Genomic DNA, 19451 nt, shown 5'->3' on the forward strand with positions numbered 1-19451 from the left:
TATACAGGCAGTGTCCCAGAGTTGGAGTACTGATCTAGGATCAGGTCCCTCCTCTCCATGTAATCTGATTCATTATGATCTAGGATCAGGTCCCCTCTCCATGTAATCTGATTCATTATGATCTAGGATCAGGTCCCCTCTCCATGTAATCTGATTCATTAAGATCTAGGATCAGGTCCCCCTCTCCATGTAATCTGATTCATTATGATTGTTTTGTCTCATGTCTCTTTATATTCATATAGCCTGGGGGTATTGCTTGTTGTATTGCTTACATCTTAATATATATACTTTTATATCAACCCTCTATCCCAGAAACACCCAGCTATGTTCAGGATACTGATGAATGAAGGGTTTATTACTATTGTAGTACTGACTTTAATATCAACCCTCTATCCCAGAAACACCCAGCTATGTTCAGGATACTGATGAATGAAGGGTTTATTACTATTGTAGTACTGACTTTAATATCAATCCTCTATCCCAGAAACACCCAGCTATGTTCAGGATACTGATGATTGAAGGGTTTATTACTATTGTAGTACTGACTTTAATATCAACCCTCTATCCCAGAAACACCCAGCTATGTTCAGGATACTGATGATTGAAGGGTTTATTACTATTGTATTACTCTTTTTATTAACTTAGCTACTGACTTGTTCTATTGTTGTTGCATTGTCAAGAGGTTAACCTGCAAGGAAGCATTTCATTGCACTGTGTCATACATGTATATGACAAATAAACAAACTTGAACTGAGAAGGGAAGAAGGAGGGCAGCCAGGAAGGGAGGTGAAAAGATTGCCTGATAAATTACAGTATGTATCCTCAAATGTTATGGAATCTAAACATCTCACATTCGCTGGTAGAACTGAAGAATGAAATGAATCATAGAGGTCTTATAACTTATTACATTCAACAGGTCCATTGTTTTGTCTCATGTCCCTTTATATTCATATAGCCTGGGGACTATGTAGCTGTATTGAAATTACCTTGTTTTATAACCTTCTTTGTTGCTCAGTGGTACTTCAATTGACCTGACCATGTCCAATTCTTTCACACAGTAATGCTCCAGCATCCACTCATAGATTATGCATCTAATGCATTCCTCCAATACTGCAGAGTTGTTCAGCAAGTCCCTGAGATCGTCCTGTTCAACCACATTTATTTGCTTATTTGTCAGATGAAACCTGAGGGGATCACTGTAGTGGGTCATAAATGCATCCAAAATGGTTCTGTGGTCCTCAACAATGTTATTCTCTACCGTAGCTGGGATGCAGTGTTCTTTCCTGATTTACTAAATAAAAAGACAGATATTGTTTTAGAGACCTTCAATTAGCTGCTCAGTGTTGATCTCTGTGTCTTGAACATATTCAGTCTCTGGCAGACTCTCTACATCGCTCATGTCATCTTCAATGGGATCAGTCCCAGTCTCAGATTCATCATGAGGACAATTCTCATCTAAGTTGTCTCTTAAAGTCTCTCTGTGGTTTTGGTAGATGTGTGACTGATAGACACTGAAACATCTATTTGTTTTCCCACACCCATTAACTCCACAGGTCATTACAACATGTGGTTCATGCTGCTGATAGAGGACAATATGTGTGAGTAGTCTTGACACAGAGAAAGAATGCTCGTTGCAAAGGGGACAATTGAATAGAGTTGGCATTCTTCAGAAAGATTGTGAACCTTGGAATGATGGGATGGAATCATGGAATCATTGGTACTCAGCCACTTGCAGACATCATCAAGGGACCAGTCTTCCACAGCCACACTCTAATTCAAGTTGACACTAAAAGCAGAAGTGAAATGTATTAGTGTTGAGGCTAAAACAAAACCTATCTCACTCTTTCCAGACAACCACCTTTCCTCCTGATGTGTATTCATGGTTGTTCCATAACGAAGCAGAGCTTGTCAGTGTCAGGCGTGTGCGTACTTGGGCTGAGCACTACATAGATTTGGAAGCAAAATCATACTACGTAAAGGGTGATAAAATCATACTACTACTACTACTACTATGTAAAGGTTGATACAATTATACTACTTGTCAATGGTGTGCGTACTGGGAGTGGAGTCAGGTGCAGGAGAACATAGAATTGTGAACAGGCGCACACTTTATTTCGCCAGGGGAGAATATACAGACGGATGCAGCTGCGTCCAAAAAAACTCCAACCAACAAGGCAAAGTGTAAAACGCGCAAAAACAGTCACAACCATCAAATGTATACAAACAGACTTCGTGAAAATAACACAAGAGAAAACAAACGCAAGCCTACAAAAACACATATCACACAAACAATCCTACACAAAGACATGAGGGGGAACAGAGGAATAAATACATGTAGTGTGATTGGGGAATGAAAACCAGGTGTGCAGGGAACAAGACAAAACAAATGGTTACATGAAAAAGGGAGCGGCAATGGCTAGAAAGCCGGTGACGTCGACCGCCGAACGTCGCCCGAACAAGGAGAGGTGCCGACTGCGGCGGAAGCCGTGAGAGACAGGAAAGGTGAAGATGTCCGTCTCTTATTTATCTGACTCCATATTTCTTAGTTTGGGACATGATGGGATTCTGCAGTCCCACATTTAAGTGTTCAGATAATATGATGGTCCAAATGGGGCATTAAGTTCTTCTTCCATGTCGACCCAAATTGTCCTGTTAGAGTTGTCAATAAAGAGCCTATTAAGGCAGTTATAAAGTCTTCTTGATATAATTACATGTTAGGGAGCTTTAATCCTCCTTCTAAGTCTTTGCCTGTAATCTATCTTGGTTCATCCTGGTCCTTTTAATAGTCCAGATTAATCATTTTGTCTCTGGTGTTAAAGGTGTAGGCAGGTATGGACAGTGGAAACATGCTGATGACGTCATTCAGTTTAGGAGCTGTAACCATCTTTATAACATGTGGTCATCATTCAGTTTAGGAGCTGTAACCATCTTTATAACATGTGTCCTTCATTCAGTTTAGGAGCTTTAACCATCTTTATAACATGTGGCCGTCATTTAGTTTAGGATCTTTAACCATCTTTATAACATGTGTCCGTCATTCAGTTTAGGAGCTTTAACCATCTTTATAACATGTGTCTGTCATTCAGTTTAGGAGCTTTAACCATCTTTATAACATGTATCCGTCATTCAGTTTAGGAGCTTTTGTCACGTCCTGACCAGTAAAGGGGTTATTTGTTATTGTAATTCGGTCAGGACGTGGCAGGGGGTTGTTTGTTTAGAGTGTTTCGAGGTTTGTTGGGCTATGTGTTTATGTATAGGGGTGTTTGTTTAGAGTGTTCCGGGGTTTTTGGTTAATGTTCTATGATAGTATATTTCTATGTTCTAGTCTTTCTATTTCTATGTTTAGGGTTTTTGATTGGCCTTCAATTGGAGGCAGCTGTTCCTCGTTGCCTCTGATTGATGGTCCTATGTATAGGATGTTTTTGTAATGGGATTTGTGGGTAGTTGTCTCCTGTTTTGTGTCTGTGCACCTGACAGGACTGTTAGTGTCGTTCGTTGTTTTGTATACATGATTTGTTCGTTTTTTCCTTCTTTTAATTAATAAAGAAGATGAGTATACACGTTCCCGCTGCACCTTGGTCCAATCCTTACGACAACCGTGACAGCTTTAACCATCTTTATAACATGTGGCCTTCATTCAGTTTAGGAGCTTTAACAATCTTTATAACATGTGTCCGTCATTCAGTTTAGGAGCTTTTAACCATCTTTATAACATGTGGCCTTCATTTAGTTTAGGAGCTTTAACCATCTTTATAACATGTGTCCGTCATTCAGTTTAGGAGCTTTAACCATCTTTATAACATGTGTCCGTCATTCAGTTTAGGAGCTTTAACCATCTTTATAACATGTGTCCGTCATTCAGTTTAGGAGCTTTAACCATCTTTATAACATGTGTCCTACCCCACAATGAGATTTGTAGTTCATCCCAGTTCTTCAACTGGAGTTAAATTTTGTTCCTCCTTGAGGACTGTCATAGACTGTTATTGTTATTATTGACATACCTAGATAGTTATCTTTGTTATGTTACACTATTCTCACTGAATCATTTAAATCTATATGGAGGTCTGGCAGTTATCTTTGAGTGAGAGTAGTGTCAGCATAACAATCATTTTAATCTATATGGAGGTCAGACAGTTATCTTTGAGTGAGAGTAGTGTCAGCATAACAATCATTTTAATCTATATGGTGTCCAGCTCTGGTTTCTTCTCAGTTTTACTGGAGGTTGTAATTGTTGTTTAGCTCGTAATACTTTCTGTTCTATATTCCACTTTGTCGTTGTCTATAGTTTCACTCAATGCCGGGGGGTTAAGAAATCATATGTAGCGCAATGCCTTATTTTTATATTGCCAAACAGATTTACGTCAACTTCTGCAGATGTCAGTGGGGAAATGGTTTCTGTCTCATGGTTCTGAACTCTCTGCTGGAGTCACCACTCTAATGAATCAGTTCAATGGAAGTATTTTGCACTCAGACTGGGACCCTATTGGTCACTTTCTGTGTCTTGTCATCAACTGTGACATCATCATTATTACCAACATTTATTGGTTAAATTCCAAACTTGAAAATGATCAGTGACTTGAATCTTTGGAAAAGCCTATTCTCCATTGGCTAACCAAGTTCCCTAATGCTTTACTTATAGTAGGTGGGGATTTCATTTCTTTGAGGAAGTCTATGGAAATGTTTGATATTGTAGATATTTGGATAGTAAAGTTTCCTAATGACTTGTCTTTCACTTGGAGTAATAAGACCCGGTCCAGACAATCACCACAGATCTTTGGTTGGTGTCGCAATGTTTTGATAAACAGGCTATTTCTGTTAACATCCTGGTCACTCCCCTTACTGATCATAGAGCTGTTTATATTGACATTACACTGTTTATCTCTGATAACCTGTTGGGGATAGGGGGCAGTATTTGCACGGCTGGATAAAAAACGTACCTGATTTAATCTGGTTACTACACCGGCCCAGTAACTAGAATATGCATATAATTATTGGCTTTGGATAGAAAACACCCTAAAGTTTCTAAAACTGTTTGAATGGTGTCTGTGAGTATAACAGAACTCCTATGGCAGGCCAAAACCTGAGAAGATTTCAAGCAGGAAGTGGCCTGTCTGAGAAGTAGTGTTTCATCTTGGCTCTTTTTATTGAAGTCTCAGGATCTGTGCAATAACGTGACACTTCCTACGTCTTCCATAGGGTCTCAGAGCCCGGGAAAAAGTTGAACGATATCGAGGCAAGCTCTGGCTGAAACACTATCACTTTTGGCAAGTGGCCACTCAGAGTACTATGGGCTTAGGCGCGTGCCCGCTTCGACCGAATGCTTTCTTTTCCTTTGTTTATCTAAACGCAGATTCCCGGTCTGAATATTATCGCTTTTTTAATGAGAAAAATGGCATAAAAATTGATTTTAAACAGCGGTTGACATGCTTCGAAGTACGGTAATGGAATATTTAGAATTCTTTTGTCACGAATTGCGCCATGCTCGTCACCCTTATTTAGCCTTTAGGATAGTGTCTAGAACGCACGAACAAAACGCCGCTGTTTGGATATAACGATGGATTATTTTGGACCAAACCAACATTTGTTATTGAAGTAGAAGTCCTGGGAGTGCATTCTGATGAAGACAACAAAGGTAAGAACATTTTTCTTATAGTAAATCTGACTTTGATGAGTGCTAAACCTGCTGGGTGTCTAAATAGCTAGCCCTGTGCTGCCGGGCTATCTACTGAGAGGAGTTCTGTATCTATAATTCTTAAAATAATTGTTATGCTTTTTGTGAACGTTTATCGTGAGTAATTTAGTAAATTCACCGGCAGTGTTCGGTGGGAATGCTAGTCACATGCTAGTCACATGCTAATGTAAAAAGCTGGTTTTTGATATAAATATGAACAAAACATGCATGTATTGTATAACATAATGTCCTAGGGTTGTCATCTGATGAAGATCAAAGGTTAGTGCTACATTTAGCTGTGGTTTGGGTTTATGTGACATTATATGCTAGCTTGAAAAATGGGTGTCTGATTATTTCTGGCTGGGTAGTCTGCTGACATAATCTAATGTTTTGCTTTCGTTGTAAAGCCTTTTTGAAATCGGACAGTGTGGTTAGATTAACGAGAGTCTTGTCTTTAAATAGCTGTAAAATAGTCATATTTTTTAAAAATTGAAGTAATAGCATATCTAAGGATTTGAATAACGCGCCACAGGATTCAACTGGCTGTTGAGCAAGCGTCCCACCTAGCCCATAGAGGATAATGGCCCTTACTGATCATAGAGCTGTTTATATTGACATTACACTGTTTATCTCTGATAATGGCCCTGGCAGAGCATCCTATTGGAAGATTAATAGCTCTATTAAAACATTAGTTGGTCCAGATGGAGATAAACAACGTAATTACACACTTCTGGAACAACGCTATGAATAACAATTCATACAGTAATAACTGGGAGCTTTTTAAGGTTGGAAAACATGCAAGAAAACATGGGAGTATTGTTGCCAAGACCAGGAGAGCTGAAGAAGAAAGTGTAATTACAAAGATCACCTGTCTTGTTCAAAAGCCTGTTGAAAGTCTTTCAGAGGAGGATAAATCTGTTCTGTTGGATGATATTTATAGACTGAAAGCAGACGGAACCTTTGTCAGATGTAGGAAGAAATGGCTGGAGGAGGAAGGACAAAATGTATGTTTTAAAAATACCACTCTAAAAATAATACAATTCAGTGATTAAACATGACTGGTCTCGTCACAGATGAGATCACATTAAACCCCACCACTAGGAGGTGTCCACATGTTCTGATAAACACTCCTGACAACCCCACCACTAGGAGGTGTCCACATGTGGGAGTTCTCTCATCATTCATTTGGTCAGCGTCTTCAATAAGTTCTGCTGATTTATCATCCAACTTTGTCACGGTGTTCATTAACTGATCGTCTTTGGTCTGCAGCGCTTTGAGGAGAACCGTGTTATTTTGAGTAACATTCAACAAAACAGCATGCATGTTGTCAAGTTGAGCGCTCCTGTTTGTAGATAACTCTTCAGATTTATCTAATTTGGCGTGGACATCATCGTATTTAGTTTTGGCTAAATCGAGTTGTTCCTGTAGCATATGATTTTGTTCCTGTAGAAAACAATTTTGTTGAAGAGCTTGTGCTTGTTCATCGTCGTACGTTTTTGCAATTACATTTAATTGTTCAGTTTTCAAATGCAGTTCCATAGCTAGCAGAATTTCTCCCTTTTCTGCATTTGTCATTGTTTTCCCGGTTATTTCCACCTGTCCCTTTATGTCTACCGTTACCTGCTCGTGCTTCAGCTGTGCACTGCGGTATTGGACAGATGCCAATCTCGGATGGCAAGACATTAGGGCTAGACTGGAGAGAACCTTTACGAGGCCTGCGCCCGATGGTTGATTTTGGAAAGCATTGTTGTCTGCTTTTCCACTAATGGCATAATTAGGGTTGTTATCGCTGCTGAGGTCAGAGATCACTCCATTTACGGGTGGAGGTTCACTAATTAGCGGGCGAGTGGGGACCACCCCCTCTGATAGCTTGCACATTATTAGAACATTTGAAAGGAAAAATGTTTTTCCTAATTTTCCAAAATTTGGTTTTGGAATGTGGGGAGCTGCAAAGACGATTTTAATCTATTTATAGACGTTAATGAACCATCAGTACTGTACAGTACAGTACTGTGGAAGTTGGACGTGAATGAATTTGCGAAAGCAAATTGAATTAATCAATGCCAATGATTAGTCCTACCTGGGTAGGCTATCTGGGTATTAAACTTGAATTACCTGAGAGGTTGCTTCATCCAGGTTAATATGCAAAGTTTAAGTTGTCTCATTTAATTGGAAGAACCTAGAAAGGTATGTTCGACAATTTAACTAAATAAATTGAATGAGGCAATGATACCCAAGCAATTCAGATTGTGGGGTTATCATAACAGTAATGTAGTAAATGTTTAGGGTACATTCACCGCTATACTTTCCCTTAAGGCCGAAGCCACATGGGATTCACTCCCGTCAGTAATGGGTTTTACTGAATGTGCTTTGCTAAAGCAGATTTTACTGATTAATCTATTTTTGATAAATCAAACCTGTATAGGCTATCTGGGAATTAACTTTCAATTAACCTGAGAGCATTGCTTCATCTAAGTTAAGTTTGGAAAAAGTTAATCATGTCTCATTGTAGACGCCCAATCAATTTGGGATATTATTTAAAAGATCCACTTGAAAAGGTAAATCTGGCAATTTCACTTGTTAGTTAAATTGAATGAGACGTCATATCCAGTCAATTGCGATTGTCTGGATATCTTACCGTGATCCACGTTTGGATTTCCCCTAGAGATGTACTGGAAATTCTTCACCACCAGGGTATAGAATGCTGGAATTAAACGGAAGTACAAAGGTCGGGACTTCCGTCGCACTAGCGGACGTGGTACGGGGAGGGTAAAATGTTCCCTCTTTGTTAGCTTGCAGTAATGCTAAGCTCTTCCTAACTTTGTTCAGGAGTATCACTTCCAAGCACCAAAATAGGGTCCTCTCACAATGGAAAGGGTGGGTTTTCTAGTGACGTCTCACCTTAACCCCATTCAGCATATTCTGCTAGCGTTTATGTTAACCGGAGCGACACGGTACTTAAATACAGATACGCATACGGTCTGTCCACACTGTCTTAGTGCGGTAGACAAATTATTCGGCTCGGTCACCGGACAGTTATCTTCTAATTTCTAACCTTACTCTAGAAGTTAATATTGACCGACAGAAATAGTACCGTTTGGCCTAACGGACTAAATCTGGAATTTATCCCTCACTGCTATCGACGTACGACCGGAGCCACTCTAAATAGCTTCTCCCAATGGAAAATACACAATCACTTTGTTTAGATAGCAGGCTGTTTGTACAATTTTGTTCGCACAATTGATATATAGAATTTCACAGCAAAGTCCAATTCTATCTTAGATTCCTCACACGGGGGCTCCATAAATGTCGTGTCTTTGGGGTACCATTAAACTGAAGACATGTGTATCAATTAACTCCCTGCAATTATTATCATGCGATTAAACTGATTAATCGTTTAATTGTAATTAACTAGGAGATCGGGGCACCAAGGAAAATATTCAGATTACAAAGTTATAATTTTCCTAATATAACTTTCCTATATTATAACATTATATATTATATTCTATTATAGTATAGGCCGATTATCTTCTGGTTTAAATGATGTATTTTACCTCGCGTCCAGTCTCATTCCAAACGTCGTAAATTGTTGTATCTGCACGAACCCAGTCTTTACTAAAGTCATCCATACATCAATTGTCTTAAAATCATTTATTTACTAAACTAAGTAATTCACAGAAAGCATACAAACAGTAATTATCATCACAAAGAATTGGTAGAGTAATGTGCCCTAGTGGGCTAAACAGGCATGGCGGCCTGTTGAACAAAGGGTCATAAACGGTCAGCTGAGGAGGCACACAGAGTTCATTAATATTAACAATTGATATGCTAATCCTTTGTACATGAACGCTCACTCATTCGGGAACAACTGCAATCAATATATATTTACGCTCAGTGTGTCGTCGGGATCCTTGTTGGAGCGTCGTTCTGCTGGAGAGTTCTCTCTCTCTCTCTCTCTCTCGGTTAGAATGGATCTTTCAAAGCGACATTCATTAATGTCGTTATAGATGGATGTTTCGTCGGTCTTCGCGTTCAATGATATAATTTCTAGCTGCAGACTATTAATTAATATCAAAGACTTGTTCTTATTCTGTCGGTATCGATAGTCTAAAAGTTAACCTGTTAGGGCTAGGGGGCAGTATTGACACGGCCGGATAAAAAACGTACCCGATTTAATCTGGTTACTACTCCTGCCCAGTAACTAGAATATGCATATAATCATTGGCTTTGGATAGAAAACACCCTAAAGTTTCTAAAACTGTTTGAATGGTGTCTGTGAGTATAACAGAACTCATATGGCAGGCCAAAACCTGAGAAGATTCCATGCAGGAAGTGGCCTGTCTGACAAGTTGTGTTTCATCTTGGCTCTTTTTATTGATGACTGAGGATCTTTGCTATAACGTGACACTTCCTACGGCTCCCATAGGCTCTCAGAGCACGGGAAAAAGCTGAACAATATCGAGGCAGCCTCTGGCTGAAACACATTATAACTTTTGGCAAGTGGCCGTGCCCGAGTCGACCCCATGCTTTATTTTCTTTCGTCTGTTTACCTAAACCCAGATTCCCGGTCGGAATATTATCGCTTTTTTATGAGAAAAATGGCATAAAAAATTATTTTAAACAGCGGTTGACATGCTTCGAAGTACGGTAATGGAATATTTAGAATTTTTTTGTCACGAATTGCGCCATGCTCGTCACCCTTATTTACCCTTTCGGATAGTGTTTTGAACGCACGAACAAAACGCCGCTATTTGGATATAACGATGGATTATTTGGGACCAAACCAACATTTGTTATTGAAGTATAAGTCCTGGGAGTGCATTCTGACGAAGACAGCAAAGGTAATAACATTTTTCTTATAGTAAATCTGAGTTTGGTGAGTGCTAAACTTGCTGGGTGTCTAAATAGCTAGCCCTGTGATGCCGGGCTATCTACTGAGAATATTGCAAAATGTGCTTTCACCGAAAAGCTATTTTAAAATCGGACATATCGAGTGCATAGAGGAGTTCTGTATCTATAATTCTTAAAATAATTGTTATTCTTTTTGTGAACGTTTATCGTGAGTAATTTAGTAAATTCACCGGCAGTGTTCGGTGGGAATGCTAGTCACATGCTAGTCACATGCTAATGTAAAAAGCTGGTTTTTGATATAAATATGAACTTGACATAATCTAATGTTTTGCTTTCGTTGTAAAGCCTTTTTGAAATCGGACAGTGTGGTTAGATTAACGCGAGTCTTGTCTTTAAAATGTTGTAAAATAGTCATATGTTTGAGAAATTGAAGTAATAGCATTTCTAAGGTATTTTATAACGCACCACAGGATTCCACTGGCTGTTACGTAGGTGGGACGATTTGGTGCCACCTACCCTAGAGAGGTTAACCACGTGGTATAGTTCACTTTCAGTAGAGGAATTGGATGGTCAAACCTATTGGCCAACTCGCAATGGAGTGGAGGCCTGGTCCGAAGAAAGTAAATCAGGGTGGGGTTTTATAGTGAACACAGAACAGGCTTGTCACATGACGCCTGGTCCTGTCTGTGTCCCTGGGGGCGTGCCGATGACTGATTTAATCTTTGAACATAAATACATTCTATCACATTAACATCAGTACACAGCATCTCAATGTATAACAAAATAGCTTTATCCTTATTAATACATTCTATACAACCATTTGGATGCCAGTCCCACAGCTGAGGCTCTTATATCAACAGTTTTATGGTAATATTGCAATATTGTCTCTTCTGAGTATCACAAAGTTGTATCAAGCGGACCAGTTCGTAGCTGGATTCTTCACCAATCTTCCATACCTTCTCCAGAACATAAATGTTGTTCGGTTCCCCAATTCTGTGAGTTGGAAGAATTTCATGTGTGTCTCTATGGGCCATGTGGCAAGAGATTCTCCTCTGGAAATTTACCACCCCTTCACACAGGGACTGGGTGGGGGGAGGTAGGTTGGGGGATGGTGCAAGGGGGAGGGGGAGGGGGTCAACTGTCCTCCCTGTACTCAAAGAGGCCAACGTCATGACACCATGTGCAGTTGCAAACTGTAGTCCAGCTTTTTAATGGCGGTTTTGGAGCAGTGGCTTCTTCCTTGCTGAGCGGCCTTTCAGGTTGTGTCGATATAGGACTCGTTTTACTGTGGAAATACATACTTCTGTACCTGTTTCCTCCAGCATCTTCACAAGGTCCTTTGCTGTTGTTCTGGGATTGATTTGCACTTTCCGCACCAAAGTACCTTCATCTCTAGGAGACAAAACGCGTCTCCTTCTTGAGCGGTATGACGGCTGCGTGGTCCCATGGTGTTTGGAAATTGCTTCGAAGGATGACCAGACTTAGGGAGGTCTACATTTTTTTCTGAGGTCTTGGCTGATTAATTTGATTTTCCCATGTGTCAAGCAAAGAGAGTTTGCAGGTAGGCCTTGAAATACATCCACAGGTGCACCTCCAATTCACTCAAATTATGTCCATTAGCCTATCAGAAGCTTCTAAAGCCATTACATAATTTCTGTAATTTTCAAAGCTGTTTAAAGGCACAGTCAACTTAGTGTATGTAAACTTCTGACCCACTGGAGTTGTGATACAGTGAATTATAAGTGAAATAATCTGTTTGTAAACAATTGTTGGAAAAATTACTTGTGTCATGCACAAAGTAGATGTCTTAAACAACTTGCCAAAACTATAGTTTGTTAACAAGAAATTTGTGGAGTGGTTGAAAAACGAGTTTTAATGACTCCAACCTTAGTGTATGTAAACTTCTGACTTCAACTGTATCTGTTTGACAGTAACCCTGGATGATGAATGTGTGAACGATCTTGACATCTTTTTGGGTGACCACATTGGAACATTCTAGTCTTTAAGGACATGAACTGGCAGAACAGGTTTCAGCGAAGTATGGTGTCATTGTTTTCAGGAAGGTGTACCCATGACGATAGGAGTGACTGGTGGCAGACTAAGTGCAAGGGCTGGAATGTTGTATTGTAGTATCCCTCAAATGTTGTGAATGTTGTATTGTAGTAACCAACTGTTTTTAATGGTGTTACGTAGTTGTGTTGTCATGTTGTGAATGTTGTATTGTCGTAACCAACTGTGTTTAATGGTGTTACGTAGTTCTGTTGTCATGTTTTGAATGTTGCATCGTAGTAGACCTTACCCTCACCTATTTTTCAGGTGACGGAGAGACACCAGACAAGACACAGAGACAGCAACAGAAGAAAAGGATATGATGGAGAGACACCAGACAAGACACAGAGACAGCAACAGAAGAATAGGATATGATGGAGAGAGACACCAATCAAGACACAGAGACAGCAACAGAAGAAAATAAAATGATGGAGAGAGACACCAGACAAGACACAGTGACAGCAACAGAAGAATATGATATGATGGAGAGACACCAGACAAGACACGGAGACAGCAACAGAAGAATAGGATATGATGGAGAGAGACACCAATCAAGACACAGAGACAGCAACAGAAGAATAGGATATGATGGAGAGACACCAGACAAGACACAGAGACAGCAACAGAATAATAGGATATGATGGAGAGACACCAGACAAGACACGGCGACAGCAACAGAAGAATAGGATATGATGGAGAGAGACACCAGACAAGACACGGAGACAGCAACAGACGACACAGAGAAAGTGATGGAGAGAGGCAGAGGGGAGAGCACACAGCAGACTGTATCAGTAAGCTGCTATAGGGATTCTAATTACTGCACTGTGTGTGTGTGTGTGTGTGTGTGTGTGTGTGTGTGTGTGTGTGTGTGTGTGTGTGTGAGAGAGAGAGAGGGTGGTTAGGTACTGTGGGATTCTTTCATCAGTTTGGTTCATTGGACAGGTCAGAGTCTATGTTTGAAGTGGTGGAGTGGGTTTTGGCAATACAATTTAGATGTATTCATGGATTTAGCTGTTGAAATTTCGTCCCAGACCCCCCTACTGGCTGTAGGCTAAGCCACCAATGTCTTCAAATCCTGGGGGAGAGAGGAGCTACTACCCCTGGGGAGAGAGGAGCTGCTACCGCTGGGGAGAGAGGAGGTGCTACCCCTGGGGAGAGAGGAGCTGCTACCCCTGGGGAGAGAGGAGGTGCTACCCCTGGGGAGAGAGGAGCTGCAACCAGGAGAGACTGCGACCATGCTCTATAAGAGCTTAACGTTTGTTGATTGTTGTGGAACGTTTGTCAGGAGCTTCAGTGATGAAGACTGCTGAACTTGCTGATGTTTCACAATATGCCATGGCCGTCTCAGTCACCAGGTCTCAACCTAATTGAACACTTACCACCAACAAAACACCAAATGATGGAATTTCTTGTGGAAGAATGTGTCACATCCCTCCAATAGAGTTCCAGACAGTTGTAGAATGTTTGCCAAGGCTCATTGTAAGAGCTGTTAAGAGAGAGGGAGTGGAGAGAGAACAGGCAGAACCTGATATGTAAATGAGCAGAGTAAACGAAAGCAACTTCGACGACCTAATGATCATTCCAGACTCTGTTTCTATTGAGAGATAAAAGGTAAGACAACAAATGTGTATTCATGTAGTTGATGATATTGTTATGTGTATTCATATAGTTGATGATATTGTTATGTGTATTCATATAGTTGATGATATTGTTATGTGTATTCATATAGTTGATGATATTGTTATGTGTATTAATATAGTTGATGATATTGTTATGTGTATTAATATAGTTGATGATATTGTTATGTGTATTCATATAGTTGATGATATTGTTATGTGTATTAATATAGTTGATGATATTGTAATGTGTATTCATATAGTTGATGATATTGTTATGTGTATTAATATAGTTGATGATATTGTTATGTGTATTCATATAGTTGATGATATTGTTATGTGTATTCATATAGTTGATGATATTGTAATGTGTATTCATATAGTTGATGATATTGTAATGTGTATTCATATAGTTGATGATATTGTTATGTGTATTAATATAGTTGATGATATTGTTATGTGTATTCATATAGTTGATGATATTGTAATGTGTATTCATATAGTTGATGATATTGTAATGTGTATTCATATAGTTGATGATATTGTTATGTGTATTCATATAGTTGATGATATTGGTATGTGTATTCATATAGTTGATGATATTTTCGATATAAATTAGATGCGTGGGGTGAATTCGTTCTGTGCCCATCTGTGTGCCCCAGGGTGATCGCTCCTACACTATCGAGAATCTAAAAAGGTTATTTGGCTGTCCCCACAGGAGAACCCTTTGTAGAACCCTTTTTGGTACTAGGTAGAACCCTTTTGGGTTCCATGAAGAACCCTTTCCACAGAGGGTTTTACACTGAAGCCAGAAGGGTTCTACCTGGAACCCCAAATAATCTCTTATGGGGACAGCCGGAGGACCCGTATGGAACCCTTTATTCTAAGTGTGTACTGTATCATAGGTCTATAGACTTGTCTTCTCAAAACAGGCTTAAAACACAACAAGCAACAAACATTTTCTCTTTCTAGTCTAAAGTTTATGCTTTTCACTCAGGAAGGTATGTTGTGTGAAAGAGAGACAGATAAATATTGTGGAAAGACTAACAACAAATTACACTTCCTCAAAACAGATTGTGTGTATTCATTAGTGCCCACCGTAGCAAAACGTTTGGCAACAGAAACCGTTTAGTCCACATTGTACAGTGTTTGGAGTAAACTGTTAATTTAAGTAACATTTAAAACTGCTGGCTGTGGAGTAAACTAATGAATACAACCCAGGTTGTAGCCAACAACTTGGCTGTTGATGCCTACCTGATGCTGAAACCTGAACGTAGCCTGAGGGGTATATATGATGCAAGCTAGATATACTGGTTTTCTAAAGTTAGCCAGCTTCAGTTAGCTTCACATTCCAGCTCAGGCCTCATCCATCAGAATATACAGAGTGCTGGTCATCATTAACCCTATCAGCTTCAGTTATCTTCACATTCCAGCTCAGGCCTCATCCATCAGAATATACAGAGCTCTAGTCATCAGGAAGCTGCTCTCTCATCAGAACAGAAAATATCTCAATGACTTGACATGTTCTGGTTGTTAACACTATTTATACTGATTTCTGGGTTAACACTATTTATACTGATACTGGGGTAACCCTATTGATACTAATACTGGGTTAACCCTATTTATACTGATACTGGGGTAACCCTATTGATACTGATACTGGGTTAACCCTATTGATACTGATACTGGGTTAACACTATTTATACTGATTTCTGGGTTAACACTATTTATACTGATACTGGGTTAACACTATTTATACTGATACTGGGTTAACACTATTGATACTGATACTGGGTTAACACTATTTATACTGATACTGGGTTAACCCTATTGATACTGATACTGGGTTAACCCTATTTATACTGATACTGGGTTAACACTATTTATACTGATACTGGGTTAACACTATTTATACTGATACTGGGTTAACACTATTTATACTGATACTGGGGTAACCCTATTGATACTAATACTGGGTTAACCCTATTTATACTGATACTGGGTTAACCCTATTGATACTGATACTGGGTTAACCCTATTTATACTGATACTGGGTTAACACTATTGATACTGATACTGGGTTAACCCTATTTATACTGATACTGGGTTAACACTATTTATACTGATACTGGGTTAACCCTATTTATACTGATACTGGGTTAACACTATTTATACTGATACTGGGTTAACACTATTTATACTGATACTGGGTTAACACTATTTGTACTGATGCTGGGGTAACACTACTGATACTGATACTGGGTTAACACTATTGATACTGATACTGGGTTAACACTATTGATACTGATACTGGGTTAAAACTATTTATACTTATACTGGGTTAACACTATTTATACTGATTCTGGGTTAACACTATTTATACTGATACTGGGTTAACACTATTTATACTGATACTGGGTTAACCCTATTGATACTGATACTGGGTTAACCCTATTTATACTGATACTGGGTTATGTGGTGGCTAATTTAGGAACGGCTCACAAAGAAAGACTGTTTACTTTAGAAAGGAGTATCTACAGCCAGATAGCTTCCGCTATAAATTATCGTTCAGTTTGATCCCTAATGACGAGGTTCTAATCTCGTCCCTGGTACTTCATAGAACAAAAACACAACTTCATCCAATGGCATATATCAATTGTCAACTCTAGATACTTCCATCTCAAGCAAACCCCCTCTTGACCCCACTCCTGGACAAGCTCACTGAGGGGAGTGACCTGTGCATAGACATTGTAGAGACAAATAATTGGTTCCCCATTAATCACGCCATCCCTTCACATGGTTTAAGAATAGGTAAAGACATTCACATATGAAGACAGTTTCATTCTGTCCTCCTCTCTTGCTGATATTCAGCATAGCAACAGAGACATGTAAAAAACAAGTCTGACCTCTCCCCTCTCTGGGCCCCAGGTGATTGAGCCCCAGCTTAGGGAAACGTGCAACTGAAAGACACCAGAGTCCAAAGGACACTTTCTAATGACAAGTATCTCACATAAGCATATTATAATAATAAAACATCTTAATTATCTATGTTACCCAACTAATTCTGATTCATCCACCACAGTTAACACTATTGTTGCGATGCATAGGGTGTTTGCCTTTTTCACCAGCAACCTGGGTTCACTGCCCTGCCCCACTGTTTTCTACAATGTTAATAGCATAGGCTACCTGTTGAACAAAGAGACACAATAATATGAGGGAAAGTATTTTAGGATAATATTGGTAAGTTTTGATTAAGACTTGTCTTCTGTGTTCAGAATTTGGAGATAACCAGTCCCAGTTTAAATCACCATGAGAACCATTTCATTATTTCTCCAGAGCAGCAAGGGAATCTAGAGACTCAACCTTTGGAGAATTAGAATCACCTTTATTCACAAAGTACATTTTCACATACATATGTTGGATCTTAATTTGAGTCAGTTTGCTACAGCAGGAAAATGTGAATTATTATGTGAATTATAATTAATGGACGTTATTGTAGGGGTTGATACAAGTCTGAAGTCTGAAATTTCTAAGTGAGAATTACAAACTTCAGAAGCCTTTTTAAACCTCAAATACACTACAAGTGTATATGCTGCTGCTATTGACAGACAACATTTATAGAGAGAATACAGGCAGAAGAGTTTACTCAACGTTTCCATACTACATTATAAACAACTATGTAGAGTGAGCATAGAGCTATAAGAGAATGAACAGTGGATATACACATATACAGTAAAGTGGCTATACAGTGGATATACAGTAAAGTGGATATACAGTTGATATACAGTACAGTGGCTATACAGTTGATATACAGTACAGTGGATATACAGTTGATATACAGTACAGTGGCTATACAGTTGATATACAGTACAGTGGATATACAGTTGACATACAGTACAGTGGCTATACAGTTGATAAACAGTGGCTATAGACTTGATATATATATATGCATGTTAACATTAGAAGCCTCCTCCCTAAGTTTGTTTTATTCACTGCCCTAGCACACTCTGCCAACCCGGATGTCGTAGCCGTGTCTGAATCCTGGCTCAGGAAGACTACCAAAAACGTTGAAATTTCCATCCCTAACTATAACATTTTCCGACAAGATAGAACTGCCAAAGGGGGCGGTGTTGCAATCTACTGCAGAGATAGTAAGACAGAACTCTGCAGGCTATCCAGGTCTGTACCCAAACAATTCAAGCTTCTACTTTTAAAAATCCACCTTTCCAGAAACAAGTCTCTCACCGTTGCCGCTTGCTATACACCACCCTCGGCCCCCAGCTGTGACCTGGACACCATATGTGAACAGATTGCCCCCCATCTATCCTCAGAGCTCGCGCTGCTAGGTGACCTAAACTGGGACATGCTTAACACCCCAGCCATCCTACAATCTAAGCTTGATGCCCTCAATCTCTCACAAATTATCAATGAACCCAACAGGTACAACCCCAAATCCGTAAACACGGGCACCCTCATAGATATCATCCTAACCAACTTGCCCTCCATATATACCTCTGCTGTTTTCAACCAAGATCTCAGCAATCACTGCCTCATTGCCTGCATCCGTAACGGGTCTGTGGTCAAATGACCACCCCTCATCACTATCAAATGCTCCCTGAAACACTTCAGCAACCAGGTCTTCCTAATCGACCTGGCCCGGGTATCCTGGAAGGATATTGACCTCATCCTGTCAGTAGAGGATGCCTGGTCATTCTTTAAAAGTGTCTTCCCCAACATCTTCAATAAGCATGCCCATTTCAAAAAATGTAGAACCAGGAACAGATATAGCCCTTGGTTCTCTCCAGACCTGACTGCCCTTGACCAGCACAAAAACATCCTGTGGCGTTCTGCATTAGCATCGAATAGCCCCCGTGAAATGCAACTTTTCAGGGAAGTTAGAAACAAATATACACAGGCAGTTAGGAAAGCTAAGGCTAGCTTTTTCAAGCAGAAACTTGCATCCTGTAGCACAAACTCAAAAAAGTTCTGGGACACTGTTAAAGTCCATGGAGAATAAGAGCACATCCTCCCACCTGACCACTGCACTGAGGCTAGGAAACACTGTCACCACCGATAAATCCACTATGATTGAGAATTTCAATAAGCCTTTTTCTACGGCTGGCCATGCTTTCCACATTGCAACCCCTACCCCGGTCAACAGCCCTGCACTCCCCACAGCAACTCGCCCAAGCCTCCCCCATTTCACCCAAATCCAGATAGCTGATGTTCTTAAAGAACTGCAAAACCTGGACCCCTACAAATCA

Source organism: Salmo salar, chromosome 06 (assembly GCF_965601325.2).
Source record: "Salmo salar chromosome 06, fSalSal1, whole genome shotgun sequence".
Classification (NCBI taxonomy): Eukaryota; Metazoa; Chordata; class Actinopteri; order Salmoniformes; family Salmonidae; genus Salmo; species Salmo salar.